Source organism: Patagioenas fasciata, chromosome 18 (assembly GCF_037038585.1).
Source record: "Patagioenas fasciata isolate bPatFas1 chromosome 18, bPatFas1.hap1, whole genome shotgun sequence".
Lineage (NCBI taxonomy): Eukaryota > Metazoa > Chordata > Aves > Columbiformes > Columbidae > Patagioenas > Patagioenas fasciata.
Window position 1 is genome coordinate 579,911 of NC_092537.1, and position 26,594 is coordinate 606,504.

The following is a 26,594-nucleotide window of genomic DNA, read 5'->3' on the forward strand; positions in this document are numbered from 1 at the left end:
TGCCACCCTGCCAGACGCGGTGTCCTGCTCTGCCGCGGCGCCTGAGCCCCACAGCTGCACCCAGGAGGAGGAACGGGAGATGGGGGCGCCTGGGCCGGGGCCGGGCAGAGGGGCGGTCGGGGTGCGCACCCCGGGGCGGCAGGGCTGGACCCCGTTCCCGTGGGACAGCTTGGCGACAGCAGCGCCCGCGCCTCTCCCGGCGTCACCGTGACGGAGCACAGCACGCAGGCAGCGCAATGGTTTCATCAGCTTAGCTGCTACTTATGAGAAATCTGTTCTAACACTTCCCCTTTCCCCAGCTGCTGTCACCTCCGCAGATGTCAGAGCAGAAAGCAGAATAATCCTGGCAGGAAACTCTGACCCAGAGCGAGCGGCTTCCAGGAAGGGGCAGGAGGTGGGAGAGAACTCCTTTGGGCTGGCACTGCCTGGGGATCCATGGCTGGCGGCTCGTCCCGCCCGGGGAGCACAGCTCACCCCCAGCCCTGGCGCTGCGAGGGCCGGGGATGGTGCCGGCACGGGCACGGGCAGCGGCAGCCGCGGGGCAGCACGGTCACCTCCTGCCACTCCCGGCCAGGGACACCCCAACCGCGCCGGGGGATCCGGTCCCTGTCCTGAGCCCCTGGGCACCAGTGACAGCCAAGGAACCGGGGCAGGAGAGGAACCGGGGCAGGACAGGAACCGGGGCAGGACAGGAACCGGGGCAGGACAGGAACCGGCGCAGGCTCCCCCAGGCGCGGCAAAGCCGCGGGAGCGGATCCGGGGATTCCCGAGGCTGCGAGTGCCAGCCCTGCCCTCGTGCCTTCCCCGCGAGGAGCTGCTGCTTCCAGATGAGTCATCGCTGGAAGACGGATTCTATTTAAAGGACGCTATTCGCAGAAAATCGAGTTTTAATAACAGGGCATCAAACGAGGAGAAAATGCCAAACTTCTAAGCAGAGCTATGTTTCTGTATGTTCATTTACACAGCACACTCACTGCTCGAGGGAATAAAACCGCGCAGAGAGCTCCCCTCTCTGATGGAGCGGCGAAGGGAGCCCCGTCCTGCTCCTGCTCCAGCGCCCAGTGCCGAGAGGAGCCGCGGCCGGCTGGCCGTGCCACTGCCAGCCCGGAGCCGTGGCACTGCCAGCCCGGAGCCACGGCACTGCCAGCCCGGAGCCACGGCACTGCCAGCCCGGAGCCACGGCACTGCCAGCCCGGAGCCACGGCCTCAGGCACCGAGCCACCCGCAGAGCCGCGGGCTGGCGGGAGGAGACAGCGCTGAGCTCGCTTTAAAAATAGATCAAACCCTCCGCTGCGGAGCCATTTTATTAGAGCAGCACAAGCTGCGGGCTGTGACACCTCCGAGAGCGCCCGGGAAGTTCTCCCAGATGAATCTGAACAGTGAGCGAGGGGAAGAGCAACAGAGGCAGCAAAGCAGGCTTGTTTTCCAACAGAAAAAAGCGGGGCAGAAGCCTGGCCACGCTCGCAGCCCCCGCCCCGGCCCCATCTCCCATGCAGCCCCGGCTGCTCTGGGCCCAGCGCTGCAGGGACGCTGCACCCGCCTGCTCTGGGGTGAGGCTCCGGGGTGAGGCTCCGGGGTGAGGCTCCGGGATGAGGCTCCAGCTCGTCCCAGAAGTGCCGCTGCCCAACAGCTCCTCAGGAGCAGCTCAGTGCCCCAGCCAGGGCTGCTCTCCCGCAGGCTCTGCCACTCGCAGCACCCAGCCCCGGCTCCCGCGCTCCCCTCTGCGCACACTACAATCGACTCATGTTTTTAAAAGGAAAACTGGGAGGGGGAGAGGGAAATCAAAAATACAGAAAAGCCTCAGAATCAAACCTCAGAGAAAGCAGAGAGCTCTCCAGAGAGCAGGAAAGCACTTTTCATATAATTCACCTTTTGTCACTTAATCACCACCCCCCTCGGCGCCGGCAGCCGCGCGGTGCAGCCGGTAACGGGAGCGGCTGCTCCGGGGTCCGAGCCGTGCCGGAGGAGCGGTTCCTCTGCTCCGCAGCTCGCAGCGCAGCCGGCACAACACCAGCGTCTTCCTAGAGAAATGCTGATGGTGCCCAGGGAAGAGCCCATCGTGTGTCATGGAAACAACTTCGTGCCAGTCACAGTGCAATGTGGCCCCAGCCCGTGTGGGGTGGCCGGGGAACACGGTGGCCGGGGCTGGGGCAGGACCGCGCTCCTCGCCGTGGTGGCACCGCGGGGTCACCATGGGTCAGCCACTGGTGTCTGGCGATGGCCCCGGGCACAGCGTTGGCACCTGCAGCTCCCAGGGAATGCTCCTGGTGACACTGTCAGATGCGTCCTGGCTCCGCCAGACCAAGGTGAGAGCGTCATCAGCCACCGGCGGGACCAGCGAGCACGGGGCTGGAGTCAGGGACACAACCGGCGCTCCCGAGAGCCTCCCAGCTCCCCACAGCCAGGGCAGCGGCCGCCTCCCGAAACCCAAAGGAGCGGTTGGGGAGCCACACGTGTTGGTGATGAGGGAAGGGGCAAGAGCTGGGGCAGCCGTGCCCTGCCCCCCGCGAGCAGCAGCTCTGCCGGCCCCGCACCCCGCGCCGTCCCGGCGCCCCAGAGCCACCAACTCCGGCCCGGCAGCCTCAGCTGCCCCTGCGGCTCCTCCTCCTCCTCCCGAGAGGAATCGGCAAGGACCCCGTAACGCTTCGCAAACCGCACCCCTGAGGTTTTCTGCATTTTGCATCCATTTGGCTTTCAGCTTCTCCCGACAGGTTCACGATTTCCAGGAGGAATCTTTTTGTGCCTTTACTGCAGCTTACGACAAAGAGCATCGCCCTGGCTGGTCCCTCCAGGCACAGCGTGGGGTCCCACGGACCCTCCAGGCACAGCGTGGGGTCCCAGGGACCCTCCTGCCACGCGAGGGGCTGCACGGACACAGAAGCACAGGAAACAACATCGGGTCAGACGGCCACGTGTTGAGTGAGTCCAAAGAACACAACAGCAGGCACAAACACATCCGTATGTCAGGGCCAGCTCTGAGTAAAGACAAGAGGACCTAAGAGGCCACAGCCTTCAGCTGTAAGGCCAGCGCAGTTTTATTTAATGCAGGAGGAGCAAATAAAGTCCTCAGCAAGAGGAAGAAAGCTCCAGAGAACAGGCGCGGAGCCGATAGATAACCCGGCCTGCAAGGATCGGGGCGGGCGGCGCTGAGACCTCGTGTGCCGGCAGCACCTGGAGCACCGGGGAGGCTGAGCAAGGTGCTGTGGCAGAACGGTAACGGGGTCACCAGTTGTGTAAATAAAAAGAGAATACAGAACAACAGTGAGGCTGCTGCACAGCATGGATGAGCGGAGATAGAGCTAACCAGGTGTTGCCTGAGAACTCATTGAGCAATCAGCTCCGGCTTTCGGGAGGGACGGCGGTGAAGGCGCTGGCGCCCGCAGGCTGCTGAGCGGAACCGAGGGACGTGGAGCTGCGTGTCCACAGCACAACTCAAAACACCCCATGAGTTCAAACAGAGCAAAGGGGAAACCTCCAGCCCAGAAACCCACGACTGGCCCAGCTCACAGCCCAACCTCAGCTCCCACCAGATGTGTGGAGCTGCAAGGGGCCGGTCGCTGGAAAAGAGCAGCACGGCCAAGAGAGGAGCCGGGGCGGGAGAGACCCCCCGGCCCCCAGGCCCCAAAGGAACAGAGGCTCAATGAAAATCGAGCTGGCAACAAGTGACAAACAGCCAAATGGAACGTTCCCTTACCACAGGCAGCCCCTGCCAGAGCGAGCTGGTCTTTTCCTTCAGAGACGGCAGCACCGGGCGGCATTCGCCATGCGGGGGAGACTGGCAGAGCTGGAGACCAGAGCGACCGAGCGGCACAAAGTTCACGGTGCCGAACATAAGGACTACACGAGAACGCCCGCTCTAACCTGGAAAAACAGCCAGCGAAACACCGAGGTGCATTACTCAGCTCCGGGCTGACTGTGAGTCACCGGCACCCGCCGCCGCCAGGAACGCCGGGCGGTGCCGGCTGCCGGCACCGAGAGCGCCAGGAGAGCGGCAGCTGCCGCCGCACGATGCTCGGCCGGATCGGGACCCGGATCCGCACCGCTGGCTGCAGGAAGGGCTGCCCGGGGACCGAGAGCCGCGCCGGGAGCGGACACGGGGACAGACGGACGAGGAGCTCGACTCGCACAGCCCAGCCTCGGCTCTTCTCTAGAACCGGCGCTGGGGACAGGAGCTGTTCATGCTCAAGGACAACGCTGGCACGAGTGTAAACGGGTGTAAGAGGCTGCAAAGAAATGGAAGCAGGAAGGAAATGGGGATGTTTCTGTGCAGGGGGAAGGACAGGAACGTCCCGGTGGGATACGGGTCAGTCCTCAGCAACCAACGGGGCGAGGAAAGAGGCTGGGACCGCCTGGACAGCGGGGCTGGGGCTCTGGGCTCTGCGTAAACCGTGCCTTTAAACTCCCTTTAAACTGTACCCGGATGTTTCACCGTTCCCGTCACCGGCGCTGCCAAGCGACGGCCCCGGCTGAGCAGCCCCTTCTACAGAGCAGCGAGCGGTGGGAACGGCGGGGTCACCCACGGACCCAACCGCCCCGGAGCCCCTTCCACCGCAGCCCCGCGGGCTCCACGTGCTGTCCAGATCGCTTCCCAGCGCCACGCTGAAACCCAGGCTGCCGATCAGATGGAAAGTCTCCATCCCATAATAAACAGAATGTACTATTTATAAACCTGAAAACGTCTTTATTATTGTCATTATTTTCCCCCAGAAAAAAACCCCAAATCCCTCGCACAATAGCGCTGCGCACACCCCACCACGGCCCGCGGGCTGCGGCGCTGGGGCCGCTTCCCCAGGCAGTGCCCAGCGGAACAGATGGCAGCGTGGGCGTTAGGTACCAGCCTCCTGGCAATCTGAACATCTGTTACCGTTAGAAAATGCTAATTGCCATCAATCAGGACAGCACCTACCCACATTTACATGCAAGCACAAAAAAATTACGTCTAAATTTCTGCGAGTACAACACTTGCTGCATGTTAAGTAACCGGAGCTGCTCAGATGCTGCGAGGCAGCCGGGCACCGGCGCCGCGGCCGACGCACCGGGCACCCCAGCACCCGCAGCGCGGGGACGGGGATCCCGGCCCCCTCAGCCCTCCTGGGGACGGCCCGGCCCCCTCCCCTCCCCACAGCCTTCCCGGGGGCGGCAGCGCCGGGGCCCCCACGCCTGGCCCGACTGTGGCACCGCGTCCCGGCTCTTGGAGGAGCCTCCGGTTCCTCCCAAAGAAGGGCAAGAGGAGCAAGAAGGAGCAATCCCGCTGCCGAGACGGGGACATGGATGGAAGAGCTGCCGGGGAGGGCCAGCGGAGCCTCCCCAGACACGCCGGGCTCTCCCCACGGCCGAGGGGAAACGGGGATCGTGGTGCGGGTTTGATTGCCTTGCAGCCATTACGTCACGGCTGCCGGGCTCTGGGTCTGTCCCCCGGGTCCCCCCACGCCCCTCCCAGCCCTGGCTCCCCGACAAACCCCGCCAGCACGAGCAGGTTGCGGCACCGCTGCTCCCTCCCCGGCTCCCACCGTTGCTCAGCAGCCAAGGGAACCGCGCAGAGCTCCAAGGTCACTCAAAAACACCATCTGTCCAAGCACCGCTCCTCGCCCTGGGGGAGCAGGAGAAACTACTCCAACCTGCCAAAGGCCACCGTCCTCCCCCACGAACCCCTGGCTGCACAACCGCTATCTCCGATCACACCGGCGTCTTCTGGCGCTCGCTTGGCCTCGGCTGCAGCATCCGCAGCGGGGGACACCAGTGAGCTGAGGTCACTTGCACTCGGGCTCTGAAGTCACATTCATCTCTGTGCTACTTCTCCTGCGCTTCCAAGTGTCACAACTTGGAAGCCTGGTCCCCGGTCCTGCAGTGGCCCCAGCACCCGCAGGCTGGTCCCTGGTCCTGCAGTGGCCCCAGCACCCCCAGGATGGTCCCCGGTCCTGCAGTGCCCCCAGCACCCCCAGGCTGGTCCCCGCTCCTGCAGTGGCCCCAGCACCCCCAGGCTGGTCCCTGGTCCTGCAGTGGCCCCAGCACCCCCAGGCTGGTCCCTGGTCCTGCAGTGGCCCCAGCACCCGCAGGCTGGTCCCTGGTCCTGCAGTGCCCCCAGCACCCCCAGGCTGGTCCCCGCTCCTGCAGTGGCCCCAGCACCCCCAGGATGGTCCCCAGTCCTGCAGTGCCCCCAGCACCCCCAGGCTGGTCCCCGCTCCTGCAGTGGCCCCAGCACCCGCAGGCTGGTCCCTGGTCCTGCAGTGCCCCCAGCACCCCCAGGATGGTCCCCGGTCCTGCAGTGGCCCCAGCACCCGCAGGCTGGTCCCTGGTCCTGCAGTGGCCCCAGCACCCCCAGGCTGGTCCCCGCTCCTGCAGTGGCCCCAGCACCCGCAGGCTGGTCCCTGGTCCGGCCGCGAGCCCTGCGGTGCACGAGCTCCGTTCCATACGGGAGCAGCCAGCAGAGCTGCCAGCTCCCAGCTCCAGCACTTGCTGCTACATCTGGAAACTCTTCTCACCCTTAATTGTTCTTAATGCTTTAACACGCGGAGTGACTAATAAGACACTAATTGGGCGGCGTTAGCAGCAAGTGCCGGAGCGGGGAGCGCAGCTGGCAGTGCCCTCTGTGCCGAGCCGGCGCTCTCCCGGCCGCGGAGCTGCCGACGTGCCGCGAGTATCATAAATCACCGCAAAGCCCAGCGCTTTCCCTTCTCAGCCTTCCCCAGTGTGGCGGGAAAAGCCGCCTCCAGCAGCGGGGACAGCAAAGAGCTGCAGGTTTCAGCTCTGCCTCACGGCGACCTGCACCCCAGCAGCAAGGGAGGAGGGGACACAAGGTCCCCAGGAGGGACGCCCCGCACACCTTCCCCCCACCAGCAGAAAGGCACCCGGTGGCTCCTTGACCCCTCAGCGCTGCCCTCCGGCACTGAGCCCACGGCTGCGGGTCCTCACGCCACCGCTGCCACCGGCACCGCCTGCTGCCTGTGGTTCGTGTGCCGGCACCGCCGGGACGGGCTCCCGCTCGGCATCGCGCACGCCGAGCACGTGCGGGAAGACAAGTGACAAACGGCCACGGGGAACGCAGCCGGGCCTGGGGACCCGCGCCAGGGGGTGTCTGCGTTTGGGGTCCTCCTGCGCCCCGGAGAGCCGCGGGGTGACGGTCACACACCACCGGGACTGCCGCGTCCTGGGGCCAACCCACGCGGGAGGCTCCCGCAGGGCTGCCAGCCCTGCCCGCACCTCTGCCCACATCTGTCTGCCCTGCCCGCCCCTCTGCCCACATCTGTCTGCCCTGCCCGCACCTCTGCCCACATCTGCCAGCCCTGCCCGCCCCTCTGCCCGCGGCACCGCGCACACTGGAGCTGCTCACAGCAGGAAATCGGCACAAATCTCGTTACACACCGGCTGAGCCTCCCCGGGCGTGTTTTCTATAAATCTCCCGGAATTTCTGATATGATAACTAGCCTGGAAAAGCCAAATTAAATCCACAGCCAAGAAACTGACTTTCAAGTGTGACCTAATTTACTGGCTGGGAGGGGAGGGGGGAGCGCGATCCCGGTGCCGGGCGCTCCCGGGGTGACCCCCCCGTGCAGCCGCACCCCCCCGTCCTCCTCCTCCTCCTCCTCACCGCGGCTTTGGGGACGGAGCTGCGCAGCCTTTCATGTCTGAGCGGATCTCGCACTCCCCCTCGCTGGAACACAAGTGCCTGGAGGGCTCCCCTGTCAGCTGGTTCTCACTGCTCAGCTCCACGCCGCTGCGGCAGGTTTGGGGTGACGGGGCCGTCACTGAGGGGCTCCGCACCGCGGCGCTCCCCTGAGCAAGCCTCGCGCCGGCCCCGCGCCCTCCTCTGAGGTTCAACCACAACCCAAAGGCTCCACACAGGCACCGGCAAGGGTTGGCTCTCGGGGATGAGGTTTACGGGCAGGGGAGGGAGCAGCAGGGGAAAAGCTGGCTCTGGAAAATCGGAGCATGGCCGAGCCCACCCCGTGCACCCGCTGGGCTCACAGCTCCATGCAGGCGCAGGCTGCATGCAGCAGGAGTGTGGTGTGGGCAGCGCGGGTGATGGGGGTAGCATGGGTGATGCAGGCAGCATGGGTGATGCGGGTGATGCGGGCAGCGCGGGTGATGCGGGCAGCGTGGGCAGCGCGGGTGATGCAGGTGATGCGGGTGATGCGGGCAGCGGGGGTGATGCAGGTGATGCGGGTGATGCAGGTGATGCGGGTGATGCGGGCAGCGGGGGTGATGCAGGTGATGCAGGTGATGCAGGTGATGCGGGCAGCGCGGGTGATGCAGGTGATGCAGGTGATGCGGGCAGCGGGGGTGATGCAGGTGATGCAGGTGATGCGGGTGATGCGGGCAGTGCGGGTGATGCAGGTGATGCGGGTGATGCGGGCAGCGCGGGCCGCGGTGCTCCGGCAGCCCCGGGGGTGGGCGCGGGGCTGAGGCACGGGCTGTTGTTCTGGAACAGTGTGCACCAGCAGAGCGGCATGTGGGAAGCTTGCATAACAGTGCCAGCCCACACGACGCCTGCTCCTTCCCAGCATGATCAGCCCCTCGCGTTCATGAGCAATAACATCCACCCAAAGTTTTCTAAAAGACAAGAAAAAAAGCTTCAAGGTGATACCAGAGCTCAGCTGCCTTCGCTGCCTTCAAACTGATTAATGCAGCTGGGGAAATCCATCTGCACAGCCTCTTCGCAGAGGCGAGGCTCCTCTAATCCCCGCTCGGGACGACCTCTGCCCCCGCCGAGGGACGGGGATTCTCAAAATCCCGCTCCCTGTTTGATGATTTCTGAGCACACTCTGGGGACTGGGGCTTCGCCGGCTCCCCCGCCGGGCGCTCCCGCTGCAGCCAGGGGCCGGTCCTGGCTGGGGGGTTCGGGAGCAGCAGCCGGGGCCGGTCCTGGCTCGGGGGTTCGGGAGCAGCAGCCGGGGTCAGGAGGTGTGCGCAGCGGCAGCCTCTGCCGTGTGGCCTGTCCCCAAGCCTGTCCCCAAGCCGCTCCCATCCGCAGCTGTCACGTTGGAGGTGCAGCTGTGACAGCGCTGCTGCAGCCCCCCCAAGAGCCGCCCACACCCCCGGGTACCTGCAGCACTGGGGTAAACAGGGACGGCGGCTCGTCTGGAGGAGAAAGTCACGCTGCCTTGGCGAGGTTTATATTCCAACTATGCACGAGGCTGGTGCAAGCTCCTGGTGCAGGCTGGTGCCAGTGTGAGACTTTTAGTCCATGTAACGTGAACTGATGGGGACAGGTTCAATTCCGACCAAACGGAAACCACACGAGCAGGCACAGTGGGGTTTGTGGCACAGTCTGTGCCAAGAGCAGGGTCTTGCTGGGTCCAGGTGGGCTGTGAGGTGCAGGACTGTGTGTGCGCAGCGCTGTGTGTGCAGGGCTGCGTGTGCACCTCTGTGTGTGTGTGTGCACCGCTGTGTGTGTGCGCACAGGGCTGCGTGTGCACCGCTGTGTGTGTGTGTGCAGGGCTGTGTGTGCGCACAGGGCTGCGTGTGCACCGCTGTGTGTGTGCAGGGCTGTGTGTGTGCGCACAGGGCTGTGTGTGCACCGCTGTGTGTGTGCACCGCTGTGTGTGTGCGCACAGGGCTGTGTGTGCACCGCTGTGTGTGTGCACCGCACTCCCCTGGCCACGCCTGGGGACACCGAGGTCCCGTGCACCCCAGGACCCTTTGCCGCTGCTGCGAGCAGGAGGGCGATGGCCGGGACAGTCCCCCGGAGCAGTGGGACCCACCCGCGGGGCAGGACCAGCTCCCCCCAGCCCCATCCCATGAGGACCAGAGGAGCTGTGGCTTCTCCTTGTGACACTTCCCTTCGCCAGGTCAGCTCAGAGCCGGGGCCTCGGGCACCTGTGCCAGCGCGGGTGGGCTCGGGCTCTGCTCCCCGTGCCGTTGCGCAGCCCACGCGGGGTGAACCACAGGCTCCTGCCTCTGGTGCGGCCCAGGGGCAGCAGCACCTTCACCCCCCACCAAAAACCATCTCCACTCCCCCACACCGGGGCTGCGCGGTGGCAGCAACGTACCTGGAGGCCACAAGCTGGTACTTGGTGCTGCGGACGCAGGTGGGAGCTCACGCTCGTGTTCGCCCCTTGGAGCCGTCGGGAAGAGCTGTCGGGGTCTCACAGCAGCAGCTGCTCAGCCTGGAAGAGAGAGGCAGAGGCTCCGGTTCCTGTGTAGGCATCGCTGCTAACGGAGGAGGATGCGGCAGAGCTTGGCACCTCTGAAGCGCGAGCCCTGGGCTCAGCGGGGCGCAGGGGATGGAGGCAGAGGAAGGCTAAGGCTTCTTCTAAAGGGAAAAAATACCCCAACCCACCCCTTCTCCCCAAAGGCTCCTCAGAGGCAGCCCGCCGTCCCACATCACCGGCAGCAGCTCTGGTTTGGTTTTCCCCAGCCCAGGTCGAACGGGAGATGATTTAACAGCTTGTCCCCGCTGTAACGGGAGGTTCTTCCCTGCTTCCCCGGGCAGCTCATCCATCACGGCAACGTCCACCCCGCGACCCCCGCCCGCCGTGAGTTACGGCGCCTGCACCGCGCGGCGGGACGGGCTCCGCGCCGGGAGCCGAGATTTATCCCCTCGGCGGAATAGGGGGCAGAGGCCGGAGATAAGTCAGAGCAAAGCTGCAGGAGCGCCTCTCAAGGTCCCCCAAGGTCGGCTCGTTAAAGAGCAACGAGAAGAGGAAATAAAAACAAGAAAATGCCCTTAGCGGTCTGGATTACGATTCGCCCTCCCGCCCTCAAACCAGCCACAGCCACCAGGGAAGAAGTGAAGGAGCCGGGAGCCCCCGGGCAGCGATCCCCGGGGAGGCCCTGGGCCCCGGCGGCGCGGAGCCACCAGCATCCCCAGCAGCGCCCTGGCAAACGCCGCGGTGAGTGCTGGATGGGGACAGCCCAGCCCAGCAGCGCAGGAGCTGTGGGGAAGAGGTGAGAGCGCCGACAGGAGCCGACAGCTCCGCGGTGCAGCCGTCGGGCTCTGAGACACCGCGGCACGCCGAGCACGCTGCCGGGACCGGCACCATCCCCGCGACGGCAGCAACCACCGCTTGTGGGGACAGACTGCGGAAAACCCCCAGAGAACCTGCAAACAGCGCGGGAACTCCCCAGACTTGCTGGAATTCCCCCTCCACCTCATTAGTCCTGCTCATTAGGCTCCTGCTCCTGATTAGCACATGCAGCTGAGTTCCTGCAGCTCACAAGGCACAGAACTTCACCCAGAAACCCCCGAAACGGCAGCTCCTGCCCGAGCCCAGCGCGGGGCAGCCCGGGGGCTCCTCCCGGACGCCCTATTTCCAACAGAAACTCACTGAGCTACAGCTTCCACACAAGACCAACAAAACACAACCAACCGTGCATATGCAGCAAGCACAGGACGCAATAAACGCGGGGAAAACCCAACAGCCTCCCTAAAACAAGATGCACACAGTAATATTTTTTCAGCACCTTCTATTTTGAAAAGCAAACCCACGTGCGTTTGGGGGGATGCGGCTGGCACGTTCCCCATGGTGGCGTGGGGCCAGTGGGGGTCTGGCAGCCCCCCCTGCAGCCCCCCCTGCAGCACCCCCTGCAGCCCCCCCTGCAGCCCCCCCGGAGCAGCCTCCCCGGGAGAGCCGGCAGCCCCAGCAGGGGTGTGCGAGCGGATTGCCGAACCCCGCAGGGCATCTCCCCCAGGAACCAGCAGGCTTTTACTGCACAGTAAAACACCGCGATTAGATCTGCGAGCCGAGCCCGGGAAGGCTGAGAGGCTCTATCAAAGGCAGCTGCGCCCCAGGGAGCAGAGGAAGGATTCGGCAGCTGCCCGCAGCCCCCGCAGTCCCCAGGCCAGCCCAGCGGCTGCTGCTGCAGGGGGCAGGACCGGGGCTGCGCCCCTTCATTTTGGGGAACTGAGCCCCCGCCGCTGCCCCCGCGCCAGGGACGCTCCCAGGAGGACACTCGGCCCCAGCTCGGGGCGGTCTGTGGGATGTCACCCTGGCAGTGGGGTGACAGAGAACCCCCGAGCCGGGCAGCGCTGGAGGGGGCGGCGGGGGCTGTGGGAGCAAACACTCGCACTGGTTTTCCCGTGGGTGCAGAGAAGAGGATGGGTGGAAATTCCTTTCGGCAGCAAACACGCTGGAGCAGCACGGCGAGCCTGTGCAGCCCCAGATACAGCTCCTGCTCCAGCCCCGATCACGAGCTATTGCCCACTTATCTGCGCCGAGCCCGGTATCTGTGCGGCAGAACACGGCACTCGGTAATAGGATTTTTGTGCTGAACAGAAGATGTTTTTTCCCCGAGTCTCACTTACGTCAGACCTGGAGGTATCCATGGCCATAGAGGTGACACAGAGGAAGGCTAAAGAGCTTCAACTCTTGCGCTGAGGGAACAGCTTCTCCTTCAGCTGCAAAACAGCAGAATTAAAGCGATCCAATACCAGCTGCTGCTCCGTGCCCCCCTCCAGCACAGCCCTGGGAGAGGAGGGAGCAGCGCACGGCCCTGCTGCGCATCCCTGGCCAGCACCGGCCCACGGAGCAGGGGGAGCCGCCCGGCCCGGGGGCGCCACCCGCTGCCAGGGCCCCCCAGCTCCGCTGTGAGCTGCACCCCGCACCGCGGGGACCACCCACGCGCAGCAGCAGCGCCAACCCCGCTCGGGCGGCAGAGCTGCGCTCACAGCTGCCTCGGGGAAAGGGGAGGAAGGCTTGTCACCTCCCGTCACCCTCCTCCTCGTCTGAGCGAGAGGAAGGTCCCACGCAAACCCGCTGCCGGAGCTGGGAAAGTCTCTGCCTGCCACAGACGACACCAAAGGGACGGGAACCACCCCCGCCAGGCGCGGGTGACATCTCACCCGCGGGGAACGCTGCCGGCGCCGCGGCGGGGCTGTCACCGCCTCCCACGGTGCAAACCGGGCGGACGAAGGGCGCTTGCAGAAAAGCACCGGGCCGGCAGCGCCGAGCACCCGCACGCGGCGGCGAGGGAAGTCCAGGCAAGGTCCGGCCGGCAGCGCATCGCGGCCCGGCCCCGGCAGGCTCCAGCGGCCGGGCTGGGACACGCGCTAAAGGGTGCTCGTGGGGTGCACGGCACCGCCACGGGGAGCACGCTGAGGCCACGGGGAGCATGTCGAGGCCATGGGACAAAAGCACGGCTCAGCCGAGGCGGCGCAGACCCCGTCCCGCGCAGGCAGCACTGCCCAGGAGCCGGGCGGCAGCACCCGCTGGGGCACGGGGGTGCCAGCCCGCCAGTGCAGCCTGTTTTTCTGCACAAGTGCATTAAGTATTCCGCACAGCACTTTTGCTGTAAATCACTTCCTATTCAGGCTCACTGCTGAGGGTCTCTGAAGGTCGATTTTCCATGGTTATGACAACAAAAACTAAAATTGGGTCAAACCTGAAAGGTATTATCTTCCTCCAAGCTGCTAAATGCACAATAGTAATGAGGTTGGTTAAGCAATTCACCCACAGACTGCATTATTTGCTCTGAAGATGTATTAACCAGTTAAATGAGCGTGATAAGGCAGCTCTGCTTATTTCTCCCACCAGCCGCACAGAAGATCTGAGGTTCTGGGTCTCCATATCCCGGCTAATAACCGTGACCGCAGACACGCCGACAAAGGCGGCCGGCGCCGCAGCGCTCCGGGCCGGGCTCTGCCCAGCCTGACCCGCGGGAACACAAAGGGAACTCTAAAGGCATCCAGCAGCTCAGAGCCATTTGAAAAAGTAATTATACTGCCTCCCGCCCCTTTCTCTTTCTTCTTCTTCTTAAACACTCTCACCCATGCAACCTCCTGATGGAAGAGAACGAAACCCGCTGGCCCTGGCACAGGCAGGTTTTGGCAGCAGCCCCGCTCCGAGATGGGGCGTTTATCTCCGGCAAACACGCGTGGTGAACCCAGCCGCTCAGTGACCGCTCCTGCCGCTGCCACGGCACGGGACCGGGGGGACAAAACCCACCCACCCATCTAAGGGTGCTGCTCCTTGCACAGTGGAGGCCACCTGGCAGTGGTACCCACGGGATGCTGGCAGTGGTACCCAAGGGAGGCCGGCAGCGGTACCCACGGGAGGCCAGCAGCGGTACCCAAGGGAGGCCGGCAGCGGTACCCACGGGAGGCCAGCAGCGGTACCCACGGGATGCTGGCAGTGGTACCCAAGGGAGGCCGGCAGCGGTACCAATGGGAGGCCGGCAGCGGTACCAATGGGAGGCCGGCAGCGGTACCCACGGGAGGCCGGCAGCGGTACCCAAGGGAGGCCGGCAGCGGTACCCACGGGAGGCCGGCAGCGGTACCCACGGGAGGCCGGCAGCGGTACCCACGGGATGCCGGCAGCGGTACCCACGGGATGCCGGCAGCGGTACCCACGGGAGGCCGGCAGCGGTACCCACGGGAGGCCGGCAGCGGTACCCAAGGGAGGCCGGCAGCGGTACCCACGGGAGGCCAGCAGCGGTACCCAAGGGATGCCAGCAGCGGTACCCACGGGATGCCGGCAGCGGTACCCACGGGATGCCGGCAGTGGTACCCATGGGATGCCGGCAGCGGTACCCAAGGGATGCCGGCAGCGGTACCCATGGGATGCCGGCAGCGGTACCCAAGGGATGCCGGCAGCGGTACCCAAGGGAGGCCGGCAGCGGTACCCACGGGAGGCCGGCAGCGGTACCCAAGGGATGCCGGCAGTGGTACCCTAGGGATGCCGGCAGCGGTACCCAAGGAATGCTGGCAGCGGTACCCAAGGGATGTCGGCAGTGGTACCCTAGGGATGCCGGCAGTGGTACCCTAGGGATGTCGGCAGCGGTACCCAAGGGATGCCGGCAGCGGTACCCACGGGATGCCGGCAGCGGTACCCAAGGGATGCCGGCAGTGGTACCCTAGGGATGCCGGCAGCGGTACCCAAGGAATGCTGGCAGCGGTACCCTAGGGATGCCGGCAGTGGTACCCTAGGGATGTCGGCAGCGGTACCCAAGGGATGCCGGCAGCGGTACCCACGGGAGGCCGGCAGCGGTACCCAAGGGATGCCGGCAGTGGTACCCTAGGGATGCCGGCAGCGGTACCCAAGGAATGCTGGCAGCGGTACCCAAGGGATGTCGGCAGTGGTACCCTAGGGATGCCGGCAGTGGTACCCTAGGGATGCCGGCAGCGGTACCCAAGGGATGCTGGCAGCGGTACCCTAGGGATGCCGGCAGTGGTACCCTAGGGATGCCGGCAGCGGTACCCACGGGATGCCGGCAGCGGTACCCAAGGGATGCCGGCAGCGGTACCCACGGGAGGCCGGCAGCGGTACCCACGGGAGGCCAGCAGCAACACCCACCCCAGGTCTGCACCCCCACTATGGTGGGCGAGAGGCAGCTGGGCAGGGGGTGTCCAGGGCACCCCCAGGAGCCTCCGCCCCCACAGGGCAGGGGTGGCAGCTGTGGGACACAACCAACACTTTTCTGTTGTTTTCCCTAAAACAAACACCCATTAATGTCAATAGAACTGATGTAAACAAGCACAACCCTAAAAGCCACGTGCAGCTGTCTACAATGGGGGAAGGATGGAGGAGAAACACTTCAATTAATCCCTAAAATGAATGAGGTGGAGAAACTCGAACTGCACAGAAAGCAGCTGCAGAAAGGGCCTGCCCAGGGCGCCGGGCCACGCTCTGCCACACAACTCCACCAGTGCCACCGGGTCCTGCACCGGCCACCCCACGGCACCGGCGCACGGGCGGGAGCGCCGTGACGGTCGTGTCCTCAGGAGCCGCCCGCGGGGCCCTGGAGCACAGGAGGCTCAGGGAGGTGGCAGGAGGCGTCCCCCACCCACATGGGGACGTGGTCACCAGCCAGGGGCACACGGAGGGAGCACAGAAAACCGCGGCGTGTCCCTCCTGGTGATCCCGCGGGTGCTTTGCCAGGAGGAAGGAGCCGCATGGAGCAACGCCAGCACTTGCTAGGACAGAGGGATGAGGGCGTCCTGAAGTGGGATCCGTGTTGACAGAAGCTCTGGGAACAGCACTATGACCTCCACAAGCCACCTCCTGCGTGACCAAAACATGGTTGAGAAACGGTACCTGAGGAACAAGGGGGAGAGAGAGCACAGAGCAGACCCGAGGGAGGAGAGGGGCTGTTTGGTAGGCTGGTGAACAGGGAGGCACCAGCAGGTCCGCCACGGCCCGCAGCGGCGCGCACCATGAGCCCCGCCAGGCGCGTCCAGGCCTCCAGCACGAGCTGCTGGTGCTCCAGGCAGCTCACCAGGAGCAGCTATTTGAGACCAAACACAAAGAAAGTCGGGTAAGCTGGAAACGCAACATTGGTGCTCCTGCCTTTTTAAGGTTTGCAACTCCAGATCACACAGAGCAGAGCGATGGAGCCCAGCCTGGAGCAGCACCTCCAGAGCTCAGAGCTGGGGCTGTCCTGAGCAACGAGAACCTGAGCCACCCCCCGATAAAACGTCTCCAGAGCCCCAGTTGCCCCATGGGACGCAGGGCGCCCAGCCCCGCTCCGGCTCCCACCACGCTCGTGCTCCGTCCCGTGCCTGCGGCAGCCCGGGACAGGACTGCAGACCAGCCGCTCGGGGCCAGCAAGGTCCTGAGGCATCACCCGCGATCCCAAACCTGCAGAGCAAATACCAGACACAGCTCCTCTGGGAGCAACGTCAACCGCGGTGCCGCCCCCAACGGACACAGCCGCTTCTGAGGGTCACCAGCAGCCGCACCGCAGCGCGACTCGGCTGCAGCGGCAACACGCGGGTGCATCGCCCGCTCCAGCGCCCGCCTGTGCCGCGGGTGGGAGGTCGCCCTGGCCGGCACAGCGCCTGCCCGGTTCCCTCACCTCTGGGCGGTGCTCATGCTGCCGAGGCTCCTCGGTGGCGAAGGCTCCGGGACGGACAGGCGGGATGACGGAACCCCCAGGAGCCACCCAAGAGCCAGTGCCGGCACCGCGCGGAGCTCCGCACCTCGCCAGCCCTCCCAGCGCTGCCTCGGAGCGGCTGCCGCAGCGCACGCGTCCTCCCCCCTGCCCTTTCCAACGCCGCCGGTGATGGGAGGGAGTTAGAAATGCCAGGAGAAGCATTCCTCATGTCGAGAAGCCGGACCATCTGAAGACTGGCCACGGCCCAGCGCCGGGCGAGACCAGCCCCAGATTTACGACCCGTGGAGACAAGGAGACAGAAAAGCTTTAGTGAACCTGGCTAAAACCCCATGGGAAAGCGACAGCGCGAGATCCGAGTGACCCGGCAACTCCACCTCCCCACGGGAAAACAAAAGCGACACAAAAAGGAGCTCAAGAGCCCCAGGGACGAGGGGAGGGGGCTGCCCAGGGACAGGGCACCCGAGGCCAAGAGGACACACGACGGGACAGCTGGGACACCCGCACCCCGCTCGGGAGGGGAGCAGGCAGGCGCTGGGACAGCAACGCATCGCTGCCGGAGCGCCCCGCGCTGCCTGCGGCACGGATCCAGCCTCCTCCTCCCCCAGGGCTCCTTCCTCCCCTTCCCCTCTTTGTCATTCCTCTCAGCTCACGCCTCTGCTCTGCTCTCCTTCGGCTGCTGGCAGCAATAATCCGGGGCACTGCCGCCCCAGCAGATTGCTCAGCGCCGCTCCCGGCTGCTGCTGACCGGGCTCTCGATGACTCCCCGGCCGCGGCGGGGCCGGTCCCACCTCCGCGGCTGCCGGCGAGGGTGCCCGTGCCCCCGCTCCCTCCTCCACCAAACCCTCACACCTCGCCGGGCCTGGGCAGGGATGAGCGAGGAGCACCCCGGGGGCTCAGCCGGATCTGCTCCGGCCTCGTGCCCGAGCTCTCAGCCACCTGGGACTCCTGCAACCCCCTCCAAAGCCCCAGCACCGCGGGGCTCCCCGGGACAGGCAAGTGCAGCCAAGGGCAGGGATGCAGCAGAGTTGGAGGCGACAGAGGCTGACAGCACGTCACACAGTCCTCAGGGACAGGGAAGGGACAACTGCAGCTCGGTGTCGGTCAGATGCTTCTCAAAGCATCATGGCGCAGGGCTCTGCAGAGGCAGCGAGCAGGCAGGGGACCGGCTCTGCCTGCCCCGAGAGCAGGCAGCACCCCGGGCTGCAGCGCCCACACGCCGGCACCGCCAGCTCCCGGCGCAGCCACGCGCCCGCCAAGGGCTCCAGCGCGGGACGGAGAGCCAGGTCTCCCCCCAGCAACCAGGCTGCGCATTGTGGGGCACGGAGCTGCCGCTCAGGGGGACTTCACGAGGTCCAGGAAGGACAACGCTGAGCCCTGAACCCAGAGCAGAGCTGCCCACAGCCGGCCAGGCGCTGCCGGGGCACAGGGAGGAGCACTGCGCTCGCTGCCAGGCTGCGGGTCCCTGCGCCCTGTCCTTTAATTAACATTCCACATGTAAAGTTGGGATTGTAATTACTGCAACTGATTAACAGGCCGAAGGTAGCCCGTCTCCGAGGGAGCAGATTAGCAGAGGCGCTCTCAGCTCCTGCTCTCACCTCGGCACGGTCAGTGCATTTTAAGCAGGGGCTCGATGCCCCCGCAGCCGGTGATTAATGGGCAAGGAGGATGCGCGGGGGCTCCGTCCCCGCTGCTCTTCCCATGCTCCCGCCAGGGCAGGACCAGGACGGGCCCCGGGGCCATGGGCGGGGAGGACGCTGGGCAGCCATTCCCGGAGCATCCTCTGCAGCTGCCGCCGTGGCCCCTGCCCAGGAGCTGGGACACGACTCCTGGGGAGCCGAGGAGCCTGTGCATGGAGAGGAGGGCACCAGCGCAGACCCGCCAAGCAGAGACACCCAGAGCAGCTCCTGGTGCAAGAGGCAGCGGCACGCGGGCAGGCGCTGCACCGCCAGGTCCCTCCAGCGCTGGCCACCGGGCCGTTCCCCGCTCTGGCTCTCAGCGGCCGGAGCAGGATGCCAGAGGCTCAGCGCTGGGGCTGTGCCCCTTCCCCCGCGGGGCCGAGCTCCGCCTGAGCCGCGGTCCCGCTGCTGCTCAGCTGTGTCCCCCGAGCCAAGCGGCTCCTCAGCCAGGGCCCCCACACCTTTTGGACGAGCAAACGCATGAGAACATCCCACGCCCCCACCTCAGCCGCAGCTTCGGACCCGCGCGGCTCCTCCGTGATGGACCCGGGGCGCGCAAAGGGAGCGCACCCAACACGGCTCCGGTAATTACAAGCAGATAAGGCTATCAGCAGTAATTAACCACCATCCACTGGCAGACTGCTCGGCTGCAGGGACTTTCTTCCCTTCTTTTCCCCAAGACCGCAAAATAAATTATCCTGCAAAGTTCGCAGAGGCTGAGCTATGGAAACAATTAAACAAGAATTAAATCTAATTCATTTATACTCTGAGCACAAAGTGGATAATGTGGGGGTTTTCTTCTCTCTCCTCTCTTTGCCTTGGTGTTACAGAGGACTATTATGGGAAATTAATCACGGGGAAAAGCAATGAACGTGATCTATCGCTCTTTAAAAGTGCACTGTAGTGATTATATAAAAATCTATTAGGCCAGGAAATAGAAGAGTGACACCATTTAAAAGGAAAAAGGAGACAGGGCTGGTGGCAAAGGGATCGATTTCTGAACAGAGGGATCCGTGACGGAGGGAGCGGGAGGTCAGGCCGGCAGTGCCGACTGCGCCGGGACGGCTTCGGGGGACGCGGCTGCACGTCCCCGAACGGCGCCGGACCCAGCACGCCCCCGGGCAGCTGGGGGACCCGGCACCACCCCCAGCCCAGGGGTGCCCAGGGCAGCGACCCCCATCACCAACGATGATTGCGAGAGGAGGCCCCGGCGCACCGGCAGTAAACGCGGCCGGGCCCCGCGCAGCCGCCCCGGCGTGCGCTCGGCTGTTTAACGGCTGCCATAAAACCTTCACCCAGGCAGATTCCACCGTAAATCCAGGCCCGCAGCGGGGCCGGCCCCGGCCAGCCTGACACGTTAACGACACCATCAATCCCCGGGGAGCCCGAGGCGGAGCGGGGGACGTGTGGGCTCCAGCCCCGCACCGGGCACCACCGCAAGGGGCCCCGGCACGGTGCCGGCAGGTGCTGCACCGCGGGGCTGAGGCGGCGATTGGAGACTTATCTCTGAGTGCAGGATGGGCTCACCCACACCGACGGGCAGCCCCCCATCAGCGGGGTCACCCACACCGACGGGCAGCCCCACATCAGCGGGGTCACCCACACCGACGGGCAGCCCCCCATCAGTGGGGTCACCCACACCGACGGGCAGCCCCCCATCGGCGGGGTCACCCACACCGACGGGCAGCCCCCCATCGGCGGGGTCACCCACACCGACGGGCAGCCCCCCATCGGCGGGGTCATCCAAAGCCGCCGTGGCCTCCCAGGTCTATCACCCCCAAACCAACACTTACAATCTCTCCACTTCTACATTAATGCAAGCAAATGCCTTTACGTGGATCTAATGGAAGCTTCTCCTACCCAGCAGGCAAATGGAAGCCAAGCACATCGCTCTCCCTCCAACGCATCTTTTCAATGATTTGGGGAAAAAAAGAGTGGAAAGAAAAAAAGCCGCTTTGATCTCAGCAGCCCATTTGTTTAGCCCATGCCGGGATTTAATTGAGAAGGGATGTCCTTGAATAAATGCGGAGATGTCCTCGCTCCCCGGGAAGTCTGCTGCGAGTTGTGCAACCCATTGTATGAGGTTTGCTGCTCACCCAGGGATATTCTGGGACAACACCGCCCCGGGGCCGCTGCCGCGCGTCACCTGTCCAGCCCCTGCCCCGCTCAGCAGCGGCGAGCAGGCCCTGAGCTGGAGGCAACGAGCCCGAGGGCCGGGGGACACCGCTCTGTCCCCAAACCCAGCACGGAAATGTGGGGTCAGCTGCCCGCGGCCACCAGCGTGGAGGCCGGAGCAGCCAGGTGCCCGCGCCGCGCTGGCACAGGGGCTGCAGGGACACACCGCCCCGGAGAAGCCGGGTTGCAACACAACAGAAGGCAAGGGGCAGCCCGCCCCTGAGAGCTGGCACTGGCACCCAGGGTGCCGGCACCGTCCCCTGGCAAACGCCTTCCATGCTGCCGGGCTTGGCAGGAGCGGAGGAGCCGCGGCGGAGCGCCCGCCAGCGCCGGCGGGGAAGGCGGCAGCGCTGCCACAGCAGGCAGCTTCCTGCTCATTTCCTGCAGCCTGCCCGTGTGCCAGCGCCGGCACCCGGCCCCTGCTGCCAACCCCCTTCTGCCCAGCCCGGCTTCCACGGCCACGGAGCCTCGAGCAGAGGATGGGAACCGGCCCTGGGGACCCCCTGCGCCTGCTCCACCAAGAGAAGCGCAAAGGGGCAGGGGTCCCTCAGTGGCAGCGCTGTGCCCCTTCTCCTGGGTCTGGCTGCACGGGAAGGAGGAGCAGGACGGGGGTCCTTGGTCCCACCAGACAGATGTTCTGACCATGGAAGGGAATTGATGGGGATAAGGTGGGTCCAGGGAGATACAAGAGAGGCCACAGGGAATTCCCATCTCATCAGAGCACTGTCAGCTTTCAGCCCATACAACAGCAGCTCCTTTGCTCCTCATCTCTTTAAGTCCTTGTCCTCCCCCTCCCCAGGAGACCCGCGCTCAGCTCTGCAGCCATCCCATCACCATCCATCGCCATCCAGCCAGAGAATCCTTTAGGCTGGGAAAGACCTTCAAGATCATTGGGTCCAACTGTCAGCCCAACACTGCCAAATCCTCTGCTCAACCACGGGCCCAAGCACCACAAGTACACATCTTTCAAACACCTCCGGGGACAGTGACCCATCCCAGCGCCATGCCCCAGCCTGTCACCCCATGGCCAGCCACACCGCCACATGTGCCGGCGGTGCCGCAGGTCCCGGCGGTGCCGGGGTGCAGCTGCGGAGCGCGGGGGCTGCAGCGGAAGGGGAGCAGGAGAGCTCTCAGCCCCTGGACCCGCTCACGGAGCTGTGGCTAAAGGCGAGCTGATTAAAGCAATTAGGATTTTAAATAGTAACATCAGAGTGGCTCATCAGCACTGAAGAGGCAGTCAAGTGACGAGTCTGAGGATCCTATTTAGGGATCGCAGTTGGCTGAGGATCCTAAGCGAGGCCCCAAGGCTCCCTTGAACGAGAGAGGGCCGGGGGGGGCTGCTCAGCACAAGGGGGTCCCAGGGGACCCCGCAGCCTCCCCACACCAACCTGGGCACACAGAGCGGCCTGGCAGGGTCACTGATGGGGACAGCGCCGACGGGGACAGCGCCGACGGGGACAGCACCGACGGGGACAGCCAGCTCCGTTCCCTGCCCTGCGGCCACAGCAGCGAGGGGGCTGTGTGGGGGGACACCCCGCGGCACCCGCGCCCGGCACCCAGCGCTGACCGCTTCCCTTCCTCCCTCTGCTCAGCCCTCTTGTTTTTTCTCTCTAACAAAGCTCCGGGAAGGGAACGTGGAAGGAATTCGGCAGCACCTCTCAGGAGGCAGCTCTGCACACCAGCAACCAAAAAAGCACCTTTTGCAACAGATAAAACACAACACGCACATCTTGTCTGCTTGGACCCAAAGCCTGATATGTCAGAGATTTAAGGCAGTCTGGTGGGAAATCCGTCTATTTTAGTGCATACGAATCTCAAGTCGCAAAGGAATCTGGACACAAATACAGATGCAGGAACAGCACAACCAGCCACGAAACGCTCCGTGTCCTCTCTCCCATTTCCTACACCCGCGTTCACTCCTGGCGGTTGCTGGGCGACTCCCGGGTGCAGATGGGTGCAGCGCCCAGCCCCAGCACCAGCTGGGCCCAGCGCCTGGGGACAACGGGAGCAGCGGGGACACCTGAAACAACAGCTCACCTGCAAGCTGAGCACACGGCCCTGGCCTTGCGGGGGAGCACACAGGGGGCTGGACCTGGGGGAGAAAGGGGGGAAAAATGAGGGGCCCGAGCAGGGAGAGAGGGCAGGAGCTGCAGCCTGAGCACAAGCCACTCGTCGATGTTCCTGCAAGCTCCAAGATGCCGTAGGAGGGTACTGGCACTGGCATATTACATTTATTTATAGGCATTTCTGTGGCACTCAGTTAAACGCTGTGGTGGAGATATTGCAGCGTGAAGAGTATTCAGAGCCATTTAACACCTCTTAGTCTGCAAAAGCCCATCTGATTCCTGCAGCGCGTTGGGAAAGCGCACATAGCAAGGGCAAGAGCGAGACTGCCCTTCCCCAGCCCCATCCCCGCCCGCCAAGAGAGGCGCGAGCACCACGCGTGGGGCAGCGCGGCCACGAGCCTGCGGCCACGCTCCGCTGCACCGGGCAGCAGGCGAGGGACCCGCGTCCCGCAGCGGGACACGCACAGGGGCACGCACAGGGACCCCCGTCCACACCCTGCCCGGCTCTGCAGGCGGGTGCTGCAGGTGCTGCGGTCCCCAGGGCGGCACGGCCGCCCCCAGCCCTGCCCGTGGGGCCGGACGGCAGGACCTGCCCGCAAGAGACACGGGAACTCCTGATGCTCAGAGCGGCTCTAGCACAGCCTGCCCTGGGTTTCTATTAACCGCTCTGCAAACCCTCACCGCAACTTATCAGGATGGTGAAGGGCTGAGCGATAAATCTCTAGATCTCAGGGAAGCCGTTGGGGAGGGAGTTCAAAGGAAAGGCTGACAAGCGCATGCCGAGGTCAGCTCTAATTGCACCGCTGCAAATTCACCCGTGGCACTCTCGCCCTCTGATCCGTTCGCTCCGCGGTCCCACGCTGCCTGCGGCGCTGGCCCTGCCTGGCCCGGCCACGCGGCTCCCGAGCGCGGGGGAGGGACACGGGCGCCGCGGCCCCACCAGCAGCCAGCTCGGGTCACACGGTGGCAGCGACCGCGGCTGAAACAGCCGTGGGGAGAACACCCAGTGCTGGGCAATGCCGGTGAAGCATCGCCAGCCCCCAGAGCTCATCATCATCATTCCCCAGCACCAGGAACCCCAAACTCCCCGGCACCCCAAACTCCACAGCCCCCTGGCAGCAGTGCCTTCGCTCCAGCTGCCTGCACGCAGGAGCCACCACGGCTGCCACCAGAGCCTGCACAGGAGATGCTGATTCCTCCTGCCCGGTAACAAACCCGCAGAGCCACGGGCGCGAGCACCAGCCCAGGCGGGGGCAGGACGGGGAGACGGGGGCAGGATGGGGTGAGCGGGGGGCAGGACGGGGTGAGCCGGGGGGGCAGGACGGGGTGAGCCGGGGGGCAGGACGGGGTGAGCGGGGGGCAGGACGGGGTGAGCGGGGGGCAGGATGGGGTGAGCGGGGGGGGGGCAGGACGGGGTGAGCCGGGGGGCAGGACGGGGTGAGCGGGGGGCAGGATGGGGTGAGCGGGGGGCAGGACGGGGTGAGCGGGGGGGGGGCAGGACGGGGTGAGCCGGGGGGCAGGACGGGGTGAGCCGGGGGGCAGGACGGGGTGAGCGGGGGGGGGGCAGGACGGGGTGAGCCGGGGGGCAGGACGGGGTGAGCGGGGGGCAGGATGGGGTGAGCGGGGGGCAGGACGGGGTGAGCGGGGGGGGGGCAGGACGGGGTGAGCCGGGGGGCAGGACGGGGTGAGCCGGGGGGCAGGACGGGGTGAGCGGGGGGGGGGCAGGACGGGGTGAGCCGGGGGGCAGGACGGGGTGAGCGGGGGGCAGGATGGGGTGAGCCGGGGGGCAGGACGGGGTGAGCGGGGGGCAGGACGGGGTGAGCGGGGGGGGGCAGGACGGGGTGAGCGGGGGGGGGCAGGACGGGGTGAGCGGGGGGGGGCAGGACGGGGTGAGCGGGGTGAGCGGGGGGGGGCAGGACGGGGTGAGCGGGGGGGGGCAGGACGGGGTGAGCGGGGGGCAGGACGGGGTGCGGGGCCGGGGTCGCCCCATCGGCTGCTCCCCTGCACCCCGGCTCCTGTCGCTGCAAATGGATGCAATTAAGCGATACTGCAGCAGGCCTGTAATTGCTGTTTCCTTAGCTTGGCGACAAGACCCCGGAAACCCCCATTGTACTAATCACTGTCAAACGAACACAATCGCAGAACACATAAAAACCCGGTGTACTTCACGGTGAAATACAACACCGCAGAAGGCTGAACCGTGCCGTAAATCTGCTCAGCACTTAACGCTGCCTGCTAAATGGCCCCGCTTAATTATAGCTCCATAAACGTGACTTTACAGCAATATCAATAGAGTAAAAAACTCCATCCCGCTGACGGACAAACGGACGGACGCACGTCCCGCCGACCCCCGGCGCTGGATGGGACGCGCGAGGCCCGCGCCGCTCCGGGCGGCTCCTGCGCGCTGCTCGTGCCGGCCCGGCCGCGGCTCCCAACCCGTTCACCGGAGCCGGAGCGGCAGACAAGACATTAGCATTACAACCCACACCGATCTTTGTCAATTATGCTACAGTATTTGAGCTCTAACCAGGTTTAAATTGAATCAGGACAAAATCATCAGTATAAAAAGAGCCCGCACCAGCCTTTCAATTCCAGCACTGGGGAAAAAAAAACTTCTACATCTCATAATGGCCTTCTACCCCATAATGAACAGGAAAAATAAATTAGATTCCCAGCTAAGGGTATATTTATACAATTTCATTATGTGCCCATGAGCAAGTCTGGTTTTCACCAAGATAAAAATGAGCTCTCAGCAATGCTCGTACTAAATAAATGGAGTGATTTAACAGCTTAACAAGGAGCGCGATAGAGGGGCTGGGGAGCAACGTCAAAAATGGAAAATAAAATAAAAATAATTAAATGTTTGCATTTGTTGCACCACACGAGTGCTGTCGGATGGGCTGCACCGCTGCCCCTGCCCAGTGGCTCCGGCGGCTCCGGCACCGCAGGCGGGCACAAGGCGACGCTCCCTCGTCCTGCTCCACGCACACGTGAGCCTCGGGGGTCACGGGATGAATCGTGTCCCCCCAGGAGCGCCCCTCACGCAGCCAAGAGGGACCCGGCCGAGCCCCCGCGCACCGACACGAGCTTGGAGGAGGCTCCTGCCCTTGGCCAGGTGATCAGCGCCGGGAGGGCTCCCCCGCCCCACCTTCTGCCGCTACCGAGGGGAGCGTGAGAGCCCCGGGCGCAGCGCTGGCCGCACATCCATCTGGGCTCAGCGCCGCGCGTCTGCTCCAGCACAGCCAGGCCGATCCTAAACCCATAACCCACACTTGAACAGCTCATCCATTTAGCGGCAGAGCGCTGCCAGCAGGCAAATCTGTCCTCTCAGCAGCAGCAAAACCACAGCTAAGCAGTTGCCTTTTTTTTTTTCCCCTTTCTAAATCAATTGTGAGGCCACATGGTCCACGGCAGTGATCTGGAGACCAGAAGCCGTCTCCAGGACGGAGCTGGCTGGTGGCCGCTGTCACCGCTCTCCTGCCACAAGGTGACATTTCCCTCCATCCTCCCTACCCCAGGGAGCCGCGAGGATTAATAGTTCAGCGGGGCTTTGGAAAGATGTGTGCTGAGAGTTACGAGCCTGATTCATAACAGGAGCTCCCTCCCCTGCTGCAGAGATTAATCGCCGGTGCAAACGCAAACACCATTTGGGCTCAACCATCCCAAAACACCGCGCAGCTGGAGAGGAGCGACCCGAGGGGCCTCACCACGCGTGAGCTCGTCGGAGCCTTTGCCTGCACCTTCACCTCGAGTATCACGGAAAAATACATTTGTCATGGAAAGCATCAGCTCTGAGCTACCGAGTACCGGGGCGAGCACAGCAGAGCCCGGAGCCGGCCCCGCGCAACTCCGGGCAGCTCCGGCTGCTCCTCCGCACCCGGAAAGCCAGGACACGGCTGGGTGACGG

At 64.9% G+C, this 26,594-nt stretch overlaps 1 protein-coding gene across 20 annotated transcripts in view; it reads right to left on the minus strand.

Moving 5' to 3' along the window:
• RBFOX3 (RNA binding fox-1 homolog 3) overlaps positions 1-26,594 on the minus strand; it is a 135,037-nt gene that overhangs the window by 61,359 nt on the left and 47,084 nt on the right. For 14 of the 20 annotated variants that reach the window (XM_071816596.1, XM_065852112.2, XM_071816594.1 and 11 more), the window contains one exon: positions 9,990-10,106. The exons of 5 other annotated variants lie outside the window; for them this stretch is intronic. The gene's annotated coding sequence lies outside the window, so the exon portion shown is untranslated. Of the gene's footprint in view, positions 1-9,989; positions 10,107-12,244; positions 12,338-26,594 lie in introns of all 20 variants that reach the window. One more of the 20 variants, XM_071816587.1, reaches the window with a different exon arrangement.